We start from the raw sequence: 19,743 nt of genomic DNA, 5'->3' as shown, positions 1-19,743 counted from the left end.
GGATTCTTCAGTCTGATTGGCTGAAGAGACACCCTATTGCTTGCACTATTCACATAGGTCCCAAACTCCCTGTAGTGGGCACGGTGAGGTATCAGACCCACGATGATTGGGCTTCGCTACTCAAAAACCCACAGGAAGTCTGTGGGCCACTGTAAGCGTAATGAATGGTGAACACCATTCCTTCACCACAGATTACAAATTCCATGTAATTCTATATTATAGTCCTAACTTTACTTTGCACTCCTCTCAAACAAGTCTCCCACCGGGAATTGCGCAACTTTACCCCTTGGCTTTGTTATGACCCATTTCATGGCTCTGAGATCTTCTAGCAGGCACCTGCCATCCTCCAATCAATTCTGATCCTCTGTCTCAAGCCTTATGTGCCTTCAAAATTTTTTTAAATAGAGATTATGCAGTCATGTTGATGCCAAATTAAATTGGCAAGTGGAACGTGGATCTCGTCTAGCAGTAAAATTAGACTGAATTGGGAGCCTTTCACACACATACCGGACTTCTGGCAGCATGGAGAGGTGCAGTGAAGAATTCATATGCGCTGTGATCACCCACTCAAATCTTCTGGCAAGTTTGAAGAAAGCACAAATGGCTATAACAAAGAGAACTTAAAGAGGAGGGATTAAAAATTAAAACATAACAGCCGTTTGTTTTGGTTTACTTTGATCCTCGTTTTTCAGATCCAGACGGTTACTTACAATATGGGACTTTGGAGCTTTGGTTTGCTCTGCTTGAACCTTATCCAATCCAGACAAACTGTTAGATTTCCCCTTTAAGTGTAATGAAGAGCCAGTTGAAAGTGCAATATTCTGTCATGACAGGAATCATCTCTAGATGAATATATTCCTCTGTAAAGTATGTATCCAAAAATCAACAGTCTCTGATGCTTTCAGTTATTTTCATATTTCACATAGATGCTAATCATCGCAACAAAGGCAGCACATACAAGTCTTCACCAAGAATAATGCTTCTACGGTCCTGCATCAGAGGCTTCATGAACACCTTGTACACACAATCTGGTCAGCTCGTGGTTTAATGAGGCCTTCCTCATAGGCCCCTGAACATTTATTTCTTTGTAACCCACAAACCCATGCCTTTCCTATACCTGTATGTTTGAGTACCTCCAATCAGATTTTAGTTCCTACCACACTACCGAAATGGCCATTAGCAAAGTCACAAATGACATTCAGTGTGACGGTGATCATGGTAAAATATCCCTCCTCATGCTTCTCCACCTTTCTGCAACCTTTGACAAGTTTGACCACACCATCTGCCTCCAACGCCTCTCCTCTATCATCCAACTGGTGGGTCTGCCCTCTCCTGGTTCCAGTCTTATTTATCCAATCATAGCAAGGGATTCTGCTGGATGGTTCCTGCCCTATTGCCTCCAGAGTTGCCCAACAATCTATCTTCCCCCCACCTACCAATTTTTATCTACACATAGCCCTTCAATGATATTATCTGAAAACATAATAGCAACTTCCACATGTACTTTGATGTTCACCAACTGTACCTCTTCACCACCTCCCTCAACCCTCTACTGTCACACTGCTTGGCTAACATCAAAAAAAAAAATGAGAAAGACTAGCACTTACATAGGGCCTTTCACAGCCACAAGATTACCCAAAGCACTTTGCAGGCAATTAGGTATGTTTGAAGTGTAGTCACTGTTGTAATGTAGATAATGTGGCAGCCATTTTTTAGACAAGTTCCCACAGACAGTTGAACAGGTAATCTGTTTTCTTGTGATGTTTTTTGAGGGATAAATATTGGCCATGGCACAGGGGTTAACAGCCCTTCTCTTTTTCAAAAAGCAGCATGGAAGTTTTAATGTCCACATGAGATGGTAGATGAGATCTTTCAGTCTCCTCTGAAAGATGGCACCTTGGGACAGTGCAGCACTCACCCAGCACTGCACTGGAAGCTCAGCCTAGATTTTGGCGCTCAAGTCCAGGAGTGGGACTTGAACACAGAACCTTCTGACTCAGGAGCGAGGCTGCTAGCAGAGAATACTGGATGAGCAGAAATTTCCTGCAACTAAATATTGAGAAGATCAGTTTGCAAGCATGGCATCCTATCTGGTGGTGAGATGGAGTCCCAAACCTATATGCTGCCCCTCACTAAGACAGTGTACCTCCTCCCCCGAATCATTGTCTAACACCTACCTCAGCTAAACACTCAATGCTTTTGTTACCTCAAAATTCAAATATTTCAATGTTCCCCTGACCATCCTCCCACCTTGCACCCTCCATAAACTTGAATTCTTTCAAAACTCCTTGTATCTTAACTTACAGCAAGTCCAGTTCACCGTCATTCTGTGCTTCCTAACCTACATTGGTCCTTGGCCTGGCAATGCCTTGATTTTAAAATTCTTATGCTTGTTTTCAAATCCTTCCATGGCCTGACCCCTTCATCTCTCTGTAACCTCCTCCAGCCTCACAACCCCATGAAACATCTGCACACTTTCTATCTCTTTGACCAAGCTTTTGGTCACCTGCCTTAACATTTCCTTAAGTGGCTCAGTGTCAAATCTGTTTGATATCATTCCTGTGAAGTCCCTTGGGATGTTTCAGTATATTAAAGGTGCTATATAAATGCAAGTTGCTATTGTTTTTGGAAGAAAAGGCTTCTGGAACGGATGGTAAGATGTTTCCTCAAACATGATACGCAATCTTGTGTGAAAATTAGTTTAAGGAATAAGTGGGGAGGGTTGCAGGTCTCTGCATCCTGAATATTCCCCTGAAATTCCCAGGGCTTCCCCCCCTTGCCTGCAATGGATGTGGACCCGAAGTGACAGTGAAGGAGCTCGTCCCAGCCTTGTGCTTTCATTCTTTGGCATTGAGGCTTGAAGTTCCTCAAGAAGCTGATGTTGGAATTTGGAGCTGAAGATGACTCAGATTGGTAGATCCAAAGAGGAGTTCAAAAATTCAGGGTCATTTTATCTTCTTCAATTCCGGCCCAGTATTAGGCTTTTGGAGCCTTCAGTTCTCTGCTCTCCATCAGGTTTAATAATCACATCTCAACAATGCTTTGCGTTTATAGGAAGAACTTTAAAAAACATTTGAAGGTGCTTCTCAAAGTGCAATAATAAACTGGACAATGAACCAAAGGGGAACACGTTGGGGGTAGTGACCAAAAGCTTGGTCAAAGTGGTAGGTTTTAAGCCAGTTCTTAAAGAGGGATCAGGAGATGGAGGAAGAAGGATTTTGGGGAGGGAATTCCAGATTTTGGGGCATGAGCAGTTGAAAACCCAATGGCCAGTGTGGGGTGAAGGGAGGGACAATGTATCCAAGACCATAGAGGAATTGAAAGTTCAGGCTGCAGCATCAATCAAGTCTCCCTAGATTGGAGTGGTGGAGCCATGGAAGTGTTTGCACACACAAGTGACAGGAGCACAGAGGTGTAGCTGGGCCAAGAAATTCACTGTCTCCAGCAGGATCCAATGATCCCCAGCAATCCCATAAACATGCGTGCATTTTGAAGTAATTTCCACCACGATAGCCTGGAGAGGGGAGAACATTTGTGCTTTTCTGGGTGACCTTAAAGTGGCATTAGTCAGGATCAAAGAAATAAAACCATCAGCAACTGAAAGCCTAGGAACTTACGTGGTTAAAAGTGAGAGCACCAATGAAGCTGAGGCAGGAGTGATGTTGGCAAGGTCATTTATTGCCCATCCCCTGTTGCCCTGAGGGCATTAAGAGCCAATCACATTCTGAGGACAAATCACATGCAGGTTGGCATCTTCTCTTCCCTGAATCATAGTTATTTATTGCTTTCTAATCTCAATCCACAAACAACTAGATTGATGGAATTCAATTTCATAATTTGCTAGGCTGGGCTTTTAACTCTCAACCTCTGGGCTTACATCATAAACCATTCTCACCATGAACCTATCAATGGCTGAGTCTAGACTGTTAGATGAAGAGGATAATTCAGTATGTAGACAAGTTTAGTATGGTTTCTTGAGGGATCAGAAACTAAAAAACTGTTCCAGGTCTGGGAAATCAAGCATTTCCCCTTGGAATTCTTAAGTCTAATAGAGATTAAGTCTACAAATCACCGTTAACAAAACCAAGAAACTCAATGGTTGGTTATCCCAAGTGGTTTTGCTGAAGCTAGTGTATTTTTACTCTTCAGAAAGGCAGTGAGTGCCAAGGTAGCAGTGTGTCAGAAAACACCACAGCAGGCACATCATAAAACCTTCCTGTCTTCTTTACTGCACTTCAGACAGTATCAGACATCAAATTTTCTGACTGTGAAGCAGTTACAAAGAAAAGCAGTCATTAGCAAATTGGAAAGGACACATTGAGAAAAGTTAGGAAACACTGGAACATTTTCAGGGAAATTTGGAAGAATGGCAATTACCCATACAGATTGGCTAACTAACAGGAAACAGGGAGTCGGGATAAATGGGTTATTTTCAGGTTGGCAAACTGTAACTAGTGGAGTGCCACAGGGATCAGTGCTAGGGCCTCAACTATTTACAATCTGTATTAATGGCTTGGACTGAAGGGAGTTATAGCCAATGTTGCTGATGATACAAAGATAGGTAGGAAATTAAGCTGTGAGGAGGATACAGATTCTGTAAAGAGATAATGATCAGTTTAGTGAGTAGGAAAGAAGTGGCAGATGAAGTATAATTTGGGAAAATACGAGGTTGTCCACTTTAAGCAGAGTAGAAAAGCAGAATATTATTTAAATAGATAGAGATAGCAGAATGCTGCAGTATAGAGCGATCTAGGTGTCCTTGTACATGGATTGCAAAAAGTTAATATGCAGGTACAGCAAGCAATGAGAAAAGCAAATTGAATGTTGGTCTTTATTGCAAGTGGGGTGTGTATATAAGTAGGAAAGTCTTGCTACAACTGTATAGGACATTGGTGTGTTCACACCTAGAGGACTGTGTACAGTTTAGCTCTCCTTATTTAAGGAGGGATATATTTGCATTGCAAGTAGTTCAGAAAAGGTTCACTAGGCTGATTCCTGGAATGAAGGTGTTGTCTTATGTGGAAAGCAGGTTAGACCTATACTCATTGGAGTTTATAAGAGTGAGAGGTGATCTTCCTGAAACATTTAAGATTCCAACAGGGCTTGATGTTGTATGTTCAGTTCAGTAGGTCTCACGAAGAGGTTCTGAGTCTAGTATGGTTGAACAAGTGTTTATTGATAACACTTAACTTTACACATATGCAGGGTATAGCTCAAACTATGTGCTAACTCCATGCTTGCTTCTACACAAGTCTCTGTCCAGTCCACAACTCTCTCTAGTGTCAGGCCATGTGTCTCTTTACAGCACACAGTGGGTGGTACTGTATTCCTGTTCCACATTAACCCTTGTTATGCCAGATACCCTTATACTACACCAAACCCCAAGTCTTTAACCAACGTATTTATATTATAATCGTGATATCCCTTTAACCCCACTGCTGCATCTGACTTTATAAATTCAGATGGTCTGGAGGCTTGACGGTTCTTCCAGATCTCATTCTGGTCACAGTTGAAAGACTGGTAGATTCTGTTGATTTGGGCAATCTTTGTTGATTTGGAGTTTGAGTTGTTGTCTGTGTTTCTGGCATTTGGTTGTCTTTTTTTGATACACTTTTTCCACTCCTTTGAGTTGAACTTCTCTTTGTCAATTCGCCATCTGCTCTGCTCAGGGACCATCAGCTTGTCCCATTCTTTCTGGAGAGAGTGTTCACTCTGTTCATTCGTGGTATGAACCTGGTTTTCCTTTTTCCTTGTGATCTGCTGGGATCTTTCTGGGAGTTGAAGGTGTCTCTCCCTGTTATTTGGATGCTCCTCAACAATAGGCTCACATTGCAGTTTGACTTTTATCGCAGCATTGTGTTCTTCCATGCCTCATTGATGTATGCCCTAGCGATGATGGTCTCTAGTTGCATGCTCCAGCATCATCTTGCAGCTTTGCACATTAGCTGGAGGTTATTGTGTCTGTGCCATGGTGTTTACAGGTTTTGATCGACAAGGGAATCAAGGATTATGGGGGGCAGACAGAAAAGCTGAGTTCAGGCCAAAATCAGATCAGCCATAATTGTATTGAATGGTGGAACAGGCTCAATGGGCTGAATGGCCTACTCCAATTCCTATTTCTTACACGAAATGCTTATAGGTAGGACAATTACAATGGAGGCACATATTGTGATGTTTCACTCTTCAGGTAGGTTGTAAAAGCATAAGTATTTTAACACTTTTTGTTAATACTCACCCCTGTAATCGTGTGGAAGTCACAAGCAGAAATCTGGGCCAGGATTTTTCACTGGGCGTGTGGGTGCTGCACACCTGAAATGCCCGAGCGTAAAATAGTGTACAATGATGTCGGGTGAGCATCCTGATGTCATTGCGCACTCACGTGATATTTCGGTCAGCGGACGCACGTGAGTGGTGGCAGGGTGCTGGCTGACAATTAAGAGGCCTATTAAGGCCCTTATTCAATTAATTGAAAACAATTTTTTGCTGCCCTTTCAACCTTACGGTTGGCGGGCGAGTGAATTAGCCAGGCGGCTTTTAGAATTTTACGTAATCCCATCCACAAGCAGGATGAGGTTTCCAGCAGGAATTTAAAAAAAAAATGTTTTACATATCATTATCAATATGTCCCTGTTCATGTGACTGGGTCATATGTTCTCTCATTTTTAAAATCCTTATTTCTGTTTGTACAAACCTTCAGCTCCTTGAGGCAGCCCCCTGCCTTCAGAGAGCTTTTAGTGCGCACTCCCCCACACATGCTCAGATTTTTACACTCGCCCTCCTCCAGCTCCCACCCCGACAGCGCTGAGGTTCTCAGTGCGCGTTTCAAACTTACTGGCTGTTAATTGGCCAGCCAGCGTGAAATCGCCGTTGGGGGTCAATCGCAGGTGGTGGACCGTTTCCCGGCCGTTCCAGGGTCCGCCCACCATGCTCGCCTGCCGAACGGAAAATCCTGCCCCTGGATATTAACCAGTCAAGTGTGAACTGACAGCGAAAGGCACAACGCCAGTAACTTGCATTTATACAGGGCCTCTAATGTGCTCAAAATTCCCAAAGTACTTCACAGAATCGTTATCAAAAATCAAAAAGAATTTGGCACTGAACCATACAAAGAGATATTAGGGCTGGTAAGCAAAGTCTGGTTTTGAGGTACTCTGGGTAGCATCCCCGCCTCTGAGTCAGAAGCTCTGGTTTGAATCCCACCCCAGGACTGGATGACTGAGGAAGAAGCATTCATAATGTAGCCAAACAGCTTGATTCTCAACCTGCAAATCCTTCCAACATACGCCAGTGGCAAGTGATAAGAGCAGGAGAGATTCCTGGTCAGCCGGAGAGATTCCTGGTCAGCCGGAGAGATTCCTGGTCAGCCGGGAGAGACTCCTGGTCAGCCGGGAGAGACTCCTGGTCAACCGTACAATGGAAAGAGAGTTGGATCCTCTACCACAGCTCCAGACCACAAAATTCATGTTGCCACAGCAACTTGGACTCCCAGAGTGAGCTGTAACATATCACCGAGCTAAACTTTGGTCAAAGAGTTTTAAGCTTTCTCAGTTAATACAGCAGAGAGTGGGATTTCAAACAAATATATTAAACATTAGCATGCTGGTAAAGTTATGGCGCAATCTGTTTCATGGCGGCGTGAAACCAGTTTGCAATCGTCCACGTTCCCCGCCATCAGATGTTGCAATACATCAGCAAATCATTATGAGGCCTGCCCACAGGAATCGGCCACCCCAACCCCCACCCCCCACTGGATCGTCTATCCACATCAGTGAGAAAACACACCAACGTGTTTCACAACAGCACATACGTGACGTGCACATTGCGGGCTGCACTTCGCTCAGGACTTCGAGGTTTGTTTGTCTACCTTGTTTCGGTCAGCACTCGCAGTCATCAACGCCAGGCTTCACAGACAGCACCACGTCACTTATAGGTGGATTCATAGACAGGTCTCTACCTACTATATCAGCCATATGTGGGTGGCTTTTCAATGGCTGCAGGGCTAGGGCTTGCTTGGGGAAGGGGGAGATATGGCCTTAGACAAGGGAGGAGGCTGCAGGGAGGAGGCTGCAGAACGAGGGTTGTACTGGGGAAGGCGGGTATCCCAGGGTGTGTGTGAGGGCACATGTTGATCTGTGCAAGTGGTGGTGATGAGAGCTGAGGAGGCAGTCTCCAGAGGCGATGAGGTCAGATGGAGATGTGAGAATAGGTGGTGACGTCCCTTTAGCTGGCAGTGAGTGAGATGCCAGTGAGTGTATGATGCCCTTGTGAGTGTGTGAGTTTAGAGTGATGAGATAATTGCCATACCCTGGCTGGAGATCATTCATCCTCTTTCTGCATTGGATGGCCAACCTCTCCTGTGCAACATTGGTACTGATCATCATTGCCATTGCTTACCAAGCCATCTTGGTAATGTTGCGGCCTCTCCTGAAGCCAGAGCGGAGGTAGAGGACTTCACAGCGGGCCTCCATGGCATCCAGAAGGTGCTTGAGGGCTGCTGTCGTCTTGCCCTTCAGGGCCATGTCTTTTTGCTGCAGCCCTGGGCTGGAAGCAATGAATGCGACTGTACTTTAAACATGTTGCCTGGCGTGATGAAGCGTTGAGGTGATGGCATGGCGGGCGAATTGGAGCCGGCCCACCATGGAAATGGTGTGTATCCCAGGAATGCATAAGTAATGCGGAGGGTTTGGGACAATATGGCATGAAAACCCACCATTGAGGCCGGTAGAGAAAACATTGTTTTATCCACCCGCTACCGCACTTAGTGCAAAGCTGGGATGATTCCAGTAACTTTCACAATAGTTTTTACAGTAAGGCTAAAAGCATGGCACGACAGTGGGAGAAGCATGGCAAAATGTTAGAATGACATTATTGTCACCTCATGGCACTGATATTGAGCTTCCCTCTTTAAGCAACTACATTAGTGGATGCCTTTTTTTCTGCAGTTGAGGGTCCTCTAGCCTTATAACCACACACATTCTCTGTGCTACTCCAATTCTGGCTTCTTGAGCATCCCAATTGTTCTCATTTTGGGAGGTTGTGCTTTCAGCTGTCTGAGCTCTAAGTTCTGGAATTCCCTCCACAAACCTCCCACCTCTTTACGGTTTTGTCTTGAGTTTCGGAGTCTATATGGGGTTCTTTAGGATTTGACTATTTCCCTAAGAAAGCTACTTTATACTGCAATTCATAAAAATCTATATACATATCAGTAACTTTATTTGAAGTTGCACTTCTCCTTCCCTCCAGGTTCCGTAACTTAATCATGTGACATTGTATCATAGTTACATCAGTAGTACATCGGCATCAGATCTGATGTTAACCCCTTACATCACTCCACGAGTCCTTATCCCGATGGTATCCAGCCTCCTACAGCTCCCCTCAAAGTCTCAAGCTGGGATTTTCCAACCCCCGTTGTAGTGGGGCCTCTCCACGAGATTCAGTCTAGCCAAAAGGCTATCGACTTTCAGCGGGACTGGATGATCCCCACGGCGGGTGGGGCCAGAAAATCCCACCTTGGACTTCGCAGGGTTAGTCTCTGAGATGGGTTAGTCTCTGAGACGGGTTAGTCTCGGAGACAGGTTAGTCTCGGAGACGGGTTAGCCTCGGAGATGGGTTAGTCTCGGAGGAGGGTTAGTCTCGGAGATGGGTTAGTCTCGGAGATGCCTTGACCAATCTCCCTGATCTCGTTCTGATCTCTTTCTGAGGTCGAGGACATTCTGCACTCTCTCCATTTTATATGAGTGTCTTTCTCCTGGGTGATTGCTGAGCTTTGCTTTGTTTCTTGTTCCTTATCTCTGTCTGGATCTGAATAGTAGGCCCAAGTTTCCACTGGCTTCTCTTCTAATGATATCAAGCACTTTGGTTTCTCATTTTATTTCCCTGGACCGTATCAATCCTGTAAGATCGTGGTTGTGGAGCTTTTTCTATTATTATGCTTTCTTTCTGTTGGCCTTGTATCCATACTCTCCCCACGTTGCAGCAGTTTTAAGTCTCCTGTTTTGTGCCTGAAGTTGAAGTTACAAGCCTGTTTTTGTCTCTGTTGCTCCTCATGTTTTTTGACTCTTATGATCACCTGAGGTAAAATTGGGTTGTAGTTTATGTTACAGAGCTGGAAAGTTGTGATCTTTGTTGTCTTCCCATTCACAGCTCTGATGGTGAGAACCCATTTTGTAGCGGTGAGCTCTATAGCTTAGAGGGGCTGTTAATGTCTTTTTGCTTTTTCATTATTTATTTGATTGTCTGGACTCCTCTTTCTGCTTCTCCATTCACTTGAGGGTATTTAGGTGAGTTAGTCATGTGTATGAAACCATATTCCTGTTGCAAAGTTGTGGAATAATTAATTAGCAAATTGTGGACTATTGTCTGACACTACAATGTCCGGGATGTCATGTGTTGTGAATATTCTCTTCAGTGATTGAGTAACCACCTCTGCCATGATGCTGTGCAATCTGTTATCAATTCATCTGTCAGTATTCCATAGTCACAATTTTCTGCGAGCCTGCACAGGTCATTAATGAATGAATCCATGCATTCACTCAGTTTTTGTTTCCACTTATTGAATTTTGCCTGTTCAATGATTAAAATTTTTTGAAACCTGGAACATGAATTGAATGCCTAGAGGACTTGCTCATAAGAGTTTGAAGCCTCATCACTCCCTGACTCGCTTTTACATCATCGGCAATAGCTTTAACTGCATAGAGTAAAGTACTGAGCTGATTCTTTAGCTCCTTCTTGTACAAAACTAAAGCTGTTCCATATCTGCAAAATCTCATACTCCAGTTGTTCAAGTGTTGAGCTTGTTTTGAGCCTACAGTGTTTCAGAAAGGTTCTAGGAGTGGCAGTGTAGACTCCATGCTTGTTCAAGCTTTGGATCTGTTACTGTATCAGTGGTCTGCTTTGTAGATTCTGGTCTGTGCTCACTACTTAATCATGTGACATTGCATCACAGTTACATCAGTAGTTATATCAGCATCAGGTGCTTCTGATATTAACACTGTACATTTACTTCTCCCTCCCCCTTTAAGACCTCTCCATAAAGCCTACTTCTTTTGAGTAAACTTTTAGTTGCCGCCTTGATATATCCTGGTGTTTCTTAGAACCATAGAATCATAGAACACTACAGCACAGAAAACAGGCCAGTTTGCCCTTCTAGTCTGTGCCAAAATATTATTCTGCTAGTCCCATTGACCTGCACCTAGTCCATAACCCTCCAGACCTCTCCCATCCATTTATCTATCTAATTTATTCTTAGAACTTAAGAGTGAGCCCGCATTTACCACGTCAGATGGTAGCTCGTTCCATACTCTCACCACTCTCTGAGTGAAGAAGTTACCCCTAATGTTCCCCCTAAACCTTTCCCCTTTCACCCTAAAGCCATGTCCCCTCGTGTTTATTTTTCCTAATCTAAGTGGAAAGAGCCTACTCACATTTACTCTGTCTATACCCCTCATAATTTTGTAAACTTCTATCATATCTCCCCTCATTCTTCTACGCTCCAAGGAATAAAGTCCTAACCTGTTTAATCTTTCCCTGTAACTCAACTCCTTAAGACCCGGCAACATCCTAGTAAATCTTCTCTGCACTCTCTCAATCTTACTGATATCCTTCCAGTAGTTAGGCGACCAGAACTGCACACAATACTCCAAAGTTGCCCTCACCAATGTCTTATACAACCTCACCATAACATCCCAACTCTTATACTCAATACTTTGATTTATGAAGGCCAGTATGCCAAAAGCTTTCTTTACAACCTTGTCTACCTGTGATGCCACTTTCAGGGAACTATGTATCTGAACTCCCAGATCCCTTTGTTCCTCCACACTCCTCAGTGCCCTACCATTTACTGTGTATGTCCTACCTTGGTTTGACCTTCCAAAATGTAACACCTCACACTTTTCCGCATTAAATTCCATCTGCCATTTTCTGGCCCATTTTTCCAGTTGGTCCAGATCTCTCTGCAAGCTTTGAAAGCCTTCTTCGCTGTCCACAACGCCTCCAATCTTAGTGTCATCAGCAAACTTGCTGATCTAATTCACCACATTATCATCCAAATCATTGACAACAAACAACAATGGTCCCAGCACAGATCCCTGAGGCACACCACTAGCCACAGACCTCCACTCTGAGAAGCAATCATCCACTACCACTCTCTGTCTTCTCCCACACAGCCAATTTTGAATCCAGTTTACAACCTCTCCATGGATACCAAGTGTCTGAACCTTCTGAACTAACCTCCCATGTGGGACCTTGTCAAAGGCCTTACTAAAGTCCATGTAGACAACATCCACGGCCTTTCCTTCATCTACCTTCTTGGTAACTTCCTCAAAAAACTCTACAAGGTTCGTTAAACACGACCTACCACGCACAAAGCCATGCTGACTATCCTTAATCAGCCCTTGGCTGTCCAAATAATTATATATCCGATCTCTCAGAACACCTTCCAATAATTTACCTACTACTGATATGAGGCTCACTGGCCTGTAATTACCTAGTTTACTTTTGGAGCCTTTTTTAAACAATGGAACAACATGAGCTACCCTCCAGTCCTCTGGCATCTCACCTGTGGCTAAGAACATTTTAAATATTTCTGCCAGGGCTCCTGCAATTTCTACACTAGTCTCCCTCAAGGTCCGAGGGAATATCATGTCAGGCCCGGGGGATTTATCTACCTTTATTCGCTGTACGGCAGCAAGCACCTCCACCTCTTTAATCTCTATATGTTCCAAGATACTACTACTTGTTTCCCTTCCTTCCTTATACACTATGCCAGTTTCCTGAGTAAATACTGATGCAAAAAAACTGTTTAAGATCTTGCCCATCTTGTGAGGCTCCACACATGGACGACCACTCTGATCTTCAAGGGGACTAATTGTGTCCCTTACTATCCTTTTACTCTTAATGTACTTGTAGATACCCTTCGGGTTTACCTTCACATTGTCTGCCAAAGCAACCTCATGTCTTTTTGCCTTCCTGATTTCCTTTTTAGTATTTTCTTACATTTTCTATACTCTACAAGTACCTCATTTGCTTCTTGTTGCCGGAACATTGAGCTGCCAGTCCTGCCCCACCTGCAACCAAGTCTCACTAATAGCAATAATGTCGTACACCTCTCTCTTCTTCTTAACCAGATCGCCAATATCCCTTGAACACCTAGGTTCCCTATGCCTGTTAACTTTGTCTTTAATCCTGACAGGAACATGCAAACTCTGCACTCAAAATTTTGCCTTTGAATGCCTTCCACTTACTGAACACATCCTTGCCAGAAAACAACTTATGCCAATCCACTCTTCCTAGATCCTTTCTCATTTCCACAAAATTGGCCTTTCTCCAATTTAGAATCTCAACTCGAGGACCAGACCTATCCTTATTCATAATTAGCTTAAAACTAATGACATTGTGGTCACTGGACCCAAAATGTTCACCCACACATACTTCTGTCACCTGACCCATCTGGTTCCCTAATAGGAGATCAAGTATTTCATCCTCTCTCATTGGTACTTCTATATATTGATTTAGAAAACTTTAGAACACATTTGACAAACTCCAAGCCATCCAGCCCTTTTGCAGTATGGGAATCCCAGTCAATATGTGGAAAGTTAAAATCTCCTACTATCACAACTTTCTGTTTCTTACATCGGTCTGCTATCTTTCTACAGATTTGCTCCTCCAATTCTCTCTGACTATTGGGTGGTCTATAATACATCTCTATTAGTGTGGTCACACCTTTCCCGTTCCTCAGCTCCACCCATATGGCCTCTGTTGACAAGCCCTTTGAGCTGTCCTGCTTACGCACAGCTGTGATATTTTCCCTGACTAGTAATGCCACTCCTCCCCCTTTTATCCCTCCCCCTCTATCAAGTCGGAAACAACGGAACCCCGGAACATTGAGCTGCCAGTCCTGCCCCACCTGCAACCAAGTCTCACTAATAGCAATAATGTCATAATCCCACGTGCCAATCCACGCCCTAAGCTCGTCTGCCTTTCCGACAATACTCCTTGCATTGAAATAGATGAGAACATTTCTATCACATACAGACCCTTGATTTCTGTCTATACATGCATTCCTCACTTGACCTTTATCCTCCTCCACTTCACTATCTGCTCTAATACTCTGGTTCCCCTCCCCCTGCAAACCTAGTTTAAACGCCCCGGAGCAGCACTAGCAAACCTACCCACAAGGATGTTAGTCCCCCTGCAATTCAGGTGCAAACCGTCTCGTCGGAACAGGTCCCACCTTCCCTGGAACAGAGCCCAATTGTCAAGAAACATGAAGTCCTCCCTCCTGCACCATCTCCTTAGCCACGTTTTTAGCTGCATTATCCTCCTATTTCTAGCCTCACTAGCACGTGGCATGGGTAGCACTCCTGAGATCGTAACCCTGGAGGTCCTGTCCTTCAACTTAGCACCTAACTCCCTGAACTCTCTTTGCAGGACCTCCTCCTCCTTCCTATCCACCTCATTGGTCCCTACATGGACCATGACATCTGGCTGCTCACCCTCCCTCCTGAGAACACTGAGAACTCGATCCGAGATATCGCGGACCCTGGTACCAGGGAGGCAACAGACCATCCGGGATTCTTGATTTCTCCCACAGAACCTCCGATCTGTCCCCCTAACTATTGAATCCCCTATCGCTACTGCTGTCCTCTTTTCCATCCCTCCTTTCTAAGTTGAGGGTCCAGCCTCGGTGCCAGAGACGCGACCACTACAACTTGTCCCTGGTAGGTTGTCCCCAAAACGGTATACCTATTGTTGATGGGAACGGCCACAGGGGTGCTCTGCTCTTTCTGTCTATTTCCCTCCCCTCTCCTGATAGTCACCCAGCTACCTGCCTCCTGACTTTTAGGGGTGACTGTCTCCCTGAAACTCTGAAGACTCTTGGGATGGAATTTTATGCCGGCAGGATTTTCTGGTCCCGCCAAAGTCAATGGACTTTTGAATGGCTCACCACATTTTACAGCCCCTCCCCTGCTGCATTGAGGGCGTGAAATTCCACTCTTGGCGTCAAATTGAGTTTGATTATGTTCCTCTGAAACTTCTTGGGATGTTTTACTGCATCAAAGGCATGATATAAATGCAAACTCATGTTGTTGTGTTCAGTCACAGTGTTCTCTCACTCTTGTGTACACTGGAACTGCCATCTATGGCTCAGTATTGGCAATGCAGTGAGCAACAGCTGGGCATTTGGGTTTCTTACATGGGAGGGGCTAACATCTTGATAGAAGTCAATAACAATCATTACCTCATAAATAACAATCATTGAGGCATAGATTACAAAAGTAGGGAGGTCATATTGGAGTTGGATAGAACCTTGGTGAGGCCACAGCTGGAGTACTGTGTGCAGTTCTGGTCGCCACATTATAGGAAGTATGTGATTGCACTGGAGAGGGTGCAGAGTAGATCCATCAGGATGTTGCCTGGGATGAAACATTTAAGTTATGAAGAGAGGTTGGATAGACTTGGGTTGTTTTCATTGGAGCAGAGAAGACAGAGGGGCGACCTGATCGAGGTGTACAAGATTATGAGGGGAATGGACAGGGTGGATAGGGAGAAGCTGTTCCCTTAGTTAAAGGGTCAGTCACAAGAGGACAGAAGTTCAAGATGAGGGGTAGAAGATTTAGGGGGGATGTGAGGAAAAACCTTTTACCCAGAGGGTGGTGACAGTCTGGAATGCGCTGCCTGGGAGGGTGGTGGAGGCAGGTTGCCTCACATCTTTTAAAAAGTACCTGGATGAACACTTGGCACATCATAACATTCAAGGCTATGGGCCAAATGCTGGTAAATGGGATTAGGTAGGTAGGTCAGGTGTTTCTCACATGTCGGTGCAGATTCGATGGGCCAATGGGCCTCTTCTGCACTGTGAGATTCTGTAATTACAATCTGTAATTACAGTCCTTCAGCTATCTGCTGTTAGAGTGCAAATGTACTTCATTGTGCAGGTTCAAAACACTTCATTTTTGGCAGACCTCTCTCCTGCTGTTGCATCAGGTCCCTCAATAACCCTCCCACATACCTCTCACTGCTGGCTTAACTACTCTACATCCATTGTGCCAAATGTGTCAGGTACTTCCTAAACCATGAGTCTGCTCAAGGTTCTAATTATGGCACATACACTAGGCTGCATTTTTGCACCACATTTGTGGTACCAGGGAATGTCAAAACAATTGGGAACAGGCAATTGGGCCCCACTGGTCCATGTGGCTCCTAACCCTCCTTGTGAGCAATTGGATTGACAGGGCAATCACACATAGAGGAAAATCGGGAAGAGCGGTTTCCACAGCCAGAAAGGAGTGAGTGGGTCACCCATCCACTAGTTTAAGTGAACAGTTCTCCTCTGCTTAGCTTTCCTCCATGTGAGGGCTCAGATGATCAAATATGCCTTGGTGTAATAAAAGGAAGATCAGTCCAGCTAGATAATTCATGTTGTTCCTAAATCTGTCTTCTTTGTTGATGGTAGATTGCATGAGATTTTTCTAACTGGGTCGCAGATTAATAACCCCTAATAAATTTGCAGTAAATGTTCCTGCAGCCAAATTTAACACATCAGGAGGGCTCAAGAACAATGATAAGAACAGCAGTGAAAATGCTTTTCAATTTTATCACAGGATGTGGGCATCGCTGGCTAGGCCATTGTTTACTGCCCATCCCTAATTGCCCTTGAAAAGGTGGTGGTGAGCTGCCTTCTTGAATCGCTGCAGTCCATGAGGTGTAGGTACACTCACAGTGCTATTAGGGAAGGAGTTCCAGGATTTTGACCCAGTGACAGTGAAGGAACAGCGATGTATTTCCAAGTCAGGATGGTGAGCGGCTTAGAGGGGAACTTCCAAGTGGTGGCGTTCCCATCTATCTGCTGTCCTTGTCCTTCTAGGTGATAGAGATTCTGGGTTTGGAAGGTGCTGCTTAAGGACCCTTGGTGAGTTCCTGCAGTGCATCTTGCAGATGGTACACATTGCTGCTACTGTGCGTCAGTGGTGGAGGGAGTGAATGTTTGTGGACAGGGTGCCAATCAAGCGGGCTGCTTTGTCCTGGATGATGTCAAGCTTCTTGAGTGTTGATGGAGCTGCACTCATCCAGGCAAGTGGGGAGTATCCATCACATTCCTGACTTGTGCCTTGTAGATGCTGGAAAGACTTTGGAGAGTCAGGAGATGAGTTACTCGCTACAGAAATCCCCCTCGTTCTGACCTACTGTTGTAGCCACAGTATTTATATGGCTAGTCCAGTTCATTTCTGGTCAATGGTAACCACGAGGATGTTGATATTGGGGGATTCAGCGATGGTAATGCCATTGAATGAATTGGGGAGATGGTTATATTCTCTTGTGTTGGAGATGGTCATTGCCCGGCACTTGTGTGGTGTGAATGTTGCTCGCCACTTGTCGGTCCAAGCCTGGATATTGTCCAGGTCCAACTACATATAGACAAGGATTGTTTCAGCATCTGATGAATTGTGAATGGGGCAGAACATTATGCAATCATGGAACATCCCCACTTCTAACCTTATGATGGAAGCAAGGTCATTGATGAAGCAGCTGAAGATGGTTGGGCCAAGGAAGCTACCCTGAGAGACTCCTGGAGTGATGTCCTGGAACTAAAATGATTGACCTCCAACAACTACAGCCACCTTCCTTTGTGCTAGGTATGAATCCAACCGGTAGATTTTCCTCCTGATTCCTATTGACTCCAGTTTTGCTCGGCCTCCTTGATGCCACACTCGGTCAAATGCGGCCTTGATGTCAAGGGCAGTCACTCTCACCTCACCTCTTGAGTTTAGCACTTTTGTCCATGTTTGGACTAAGGCTAGAATGAGGTCAGGAACTGAGTGGCCCTGGCAGGACCTAAACTGAGCGTCAATGGGCAGATTATTGCTGTGTAAGTGCATCTTGACAGCACTGGCCGGGATTTTCTGGCCCCCTTGTTGGCAGGACCCGCCGCGGGTGAGGCAGCGCCCCAGCCAGAAGTCCATTGATTTGCAGCGGGACCGGAAGATCCCGGCAGCGGGCGGGTGCAACAAATCCAGCCCACTGTTGATGACCCCTTCCATTAATTTAATGATGAGCGAGAGTGGACTAATTGGTTGGGTTGGATTTGTCCTGCTTTTTGTGTACAGGAAATACCTGGGCAATTTTCCACATAGCCGGGTAGATACCAGTGTTGTAGCGGTACTAGAACAGCTTGGCTAGGGGTGTGGCAAGTTCTGGAACACAGTCTACAGTACTTGTAGTAATCTGATGTCTAATATACCTTTAAGAAGAATGTATAATGAAAGATCACATGATCTTATTATCCAATGACAGAGTAGTGCGGGCTACCTTAGTCGGTAGAAGAAGTCCAGAGTAAGCGTCTGTAATGTAGAGACAGGGTTTTAGTTGTAAGTACACAAATGTAGCTGCTGAGTTCCTTGTAAATAAATAGAATGCGTTCTACATAAGAACCTTCTGCTGATCTGCTATGTCTGTGGTACCAACTCGGTCACCCTGAAACAAGCGTGCAACCCGGATCCATTAATCCAACTAACCAAGGACGAGGATCTAACAGTATTATAGTGGGAAGGGCCCATAACCTTTGCACTATCCAGTGCCTTCGGCTGTTTCTTGATATCAGGAGGAGTGAATTAAATTGAATGAAGACTGGCATCTGTAAATCTGGGGATCTCAGGAGATGGATCATCCACTCGGCATGTCTGGCTGAAGATGGTTGCAAATACTTCAGCCTTATCTTTTGCACTGATGTACTGGACTCCCTCATCAATGAGGATGGGGATATTCATGGAGGCTCTTCCTCCAGCGAGTTGTTTAATTGTCCACCACCATTCATGACTGGAATGTAGCAGGAATGCAGAGCTTAGATCTGATCTGATGGTTGTGGGATCACTTAGCTCTGTCTATCACTTGCTGCTTATGCTATTTGGCATGCATGTAGTCCTGTGTTATAGCTTCACCAGGTTGACATTTCATTTTTAGATATGCCTGGTGCTGCTCCTGGCATGTCCTCCTGCACTCTTCATTGACCAGGGTTGATGTCCTGGCTTGATGGTAATGGTAGAGTGGGGGATAGTCTTGAGTTGCTAGATTTGTTCTTAATCAGTCCTACTAAGCATGGTGGTAGTGCCAAACAACATGATGGAGGGCATGCTCAGTTTGAAGATGGGGTATCATCTCCACAAAGACTGTGGGCTGGTCACACCTACCAATACTATCATGGACAGAAGCATCTGCAACAGGTAAGTTAGTGAGGACGAGGTCAAGTAGGTTTTTCCCTCTTGATGGTTCCCTCACCTCCTGCCGCAGACCCAGTCTAGCAGCTATGTCCTTTAGGATTCTGCCAGCTCAGTCAGTGGTGGTGCTACTGAGCATTGATGGACATTGAAGTCCCCCACTGAGCCTGTGCCCTTGCCTTCCTCAGTGTTTCTTCCAAATCATGTTCAACATGAAGGGGCACTGATTCATCAGCTGTAGGAGGGTGGTAACCAGCAGGGGGTTTCCTTGCCCTTATTTGCCCTGATGCCATGAGCCCTCATGCAGTCCAGAGTCGATGTTGAGAACTCCCAAGACAGCTCCCTCATGATCGTGTACCACTGTTTCGCCACCTCTGCAGGGTCTGCCCTGCCAGTGGGATAGACATACCCAGGGATCTGTGCTGGTGGTGCCTGATAATTGGCTGTAAGGTATGATTTGCTGAGTGTGGCTATGTCAGGCCGTTGCTTGACTAGTCTACCTAGTGGGAGAGTTCTCCCAATTTTGGGCACG

The 19,743-nt window shown here is 45.0% G+C and overlaps 1 protein-coding gene across 1 annotated transcript in view; it reads right to left on the bottom strand.

Annotated features, from left to right (window-relative positions):
- The window catches only part of LOC121289841 (catenin alpha-3-like), a 1,845,970-nt gene that overhangs the window by 1,208,440 nt on the left and 617,787 nt on the right, over positions 1-19,743 (bottom strand). The gene's annotated exons all lie outside the window — the stretch shown is intronic.

This window comes from Carcharodon carcharias, chromosome 17 (assembly GCF_017639515.1).
Source record: "Carcharodon carcharias isolate sCarCar2 chromosome 17, sCarCar2.pri, whole genome shotgun sequence".
Classification (NCBI taxonomy): domain Eukaryota; kingdom Metazoa; phylum Chordata; class Chondrichthyes; order Lamniformes; family Lamnidae; genus Carcharodon; species Carcharodon carcharias.
This window is presented reverse-complemented; position numbering and strand designations above follow the sequence as displayed.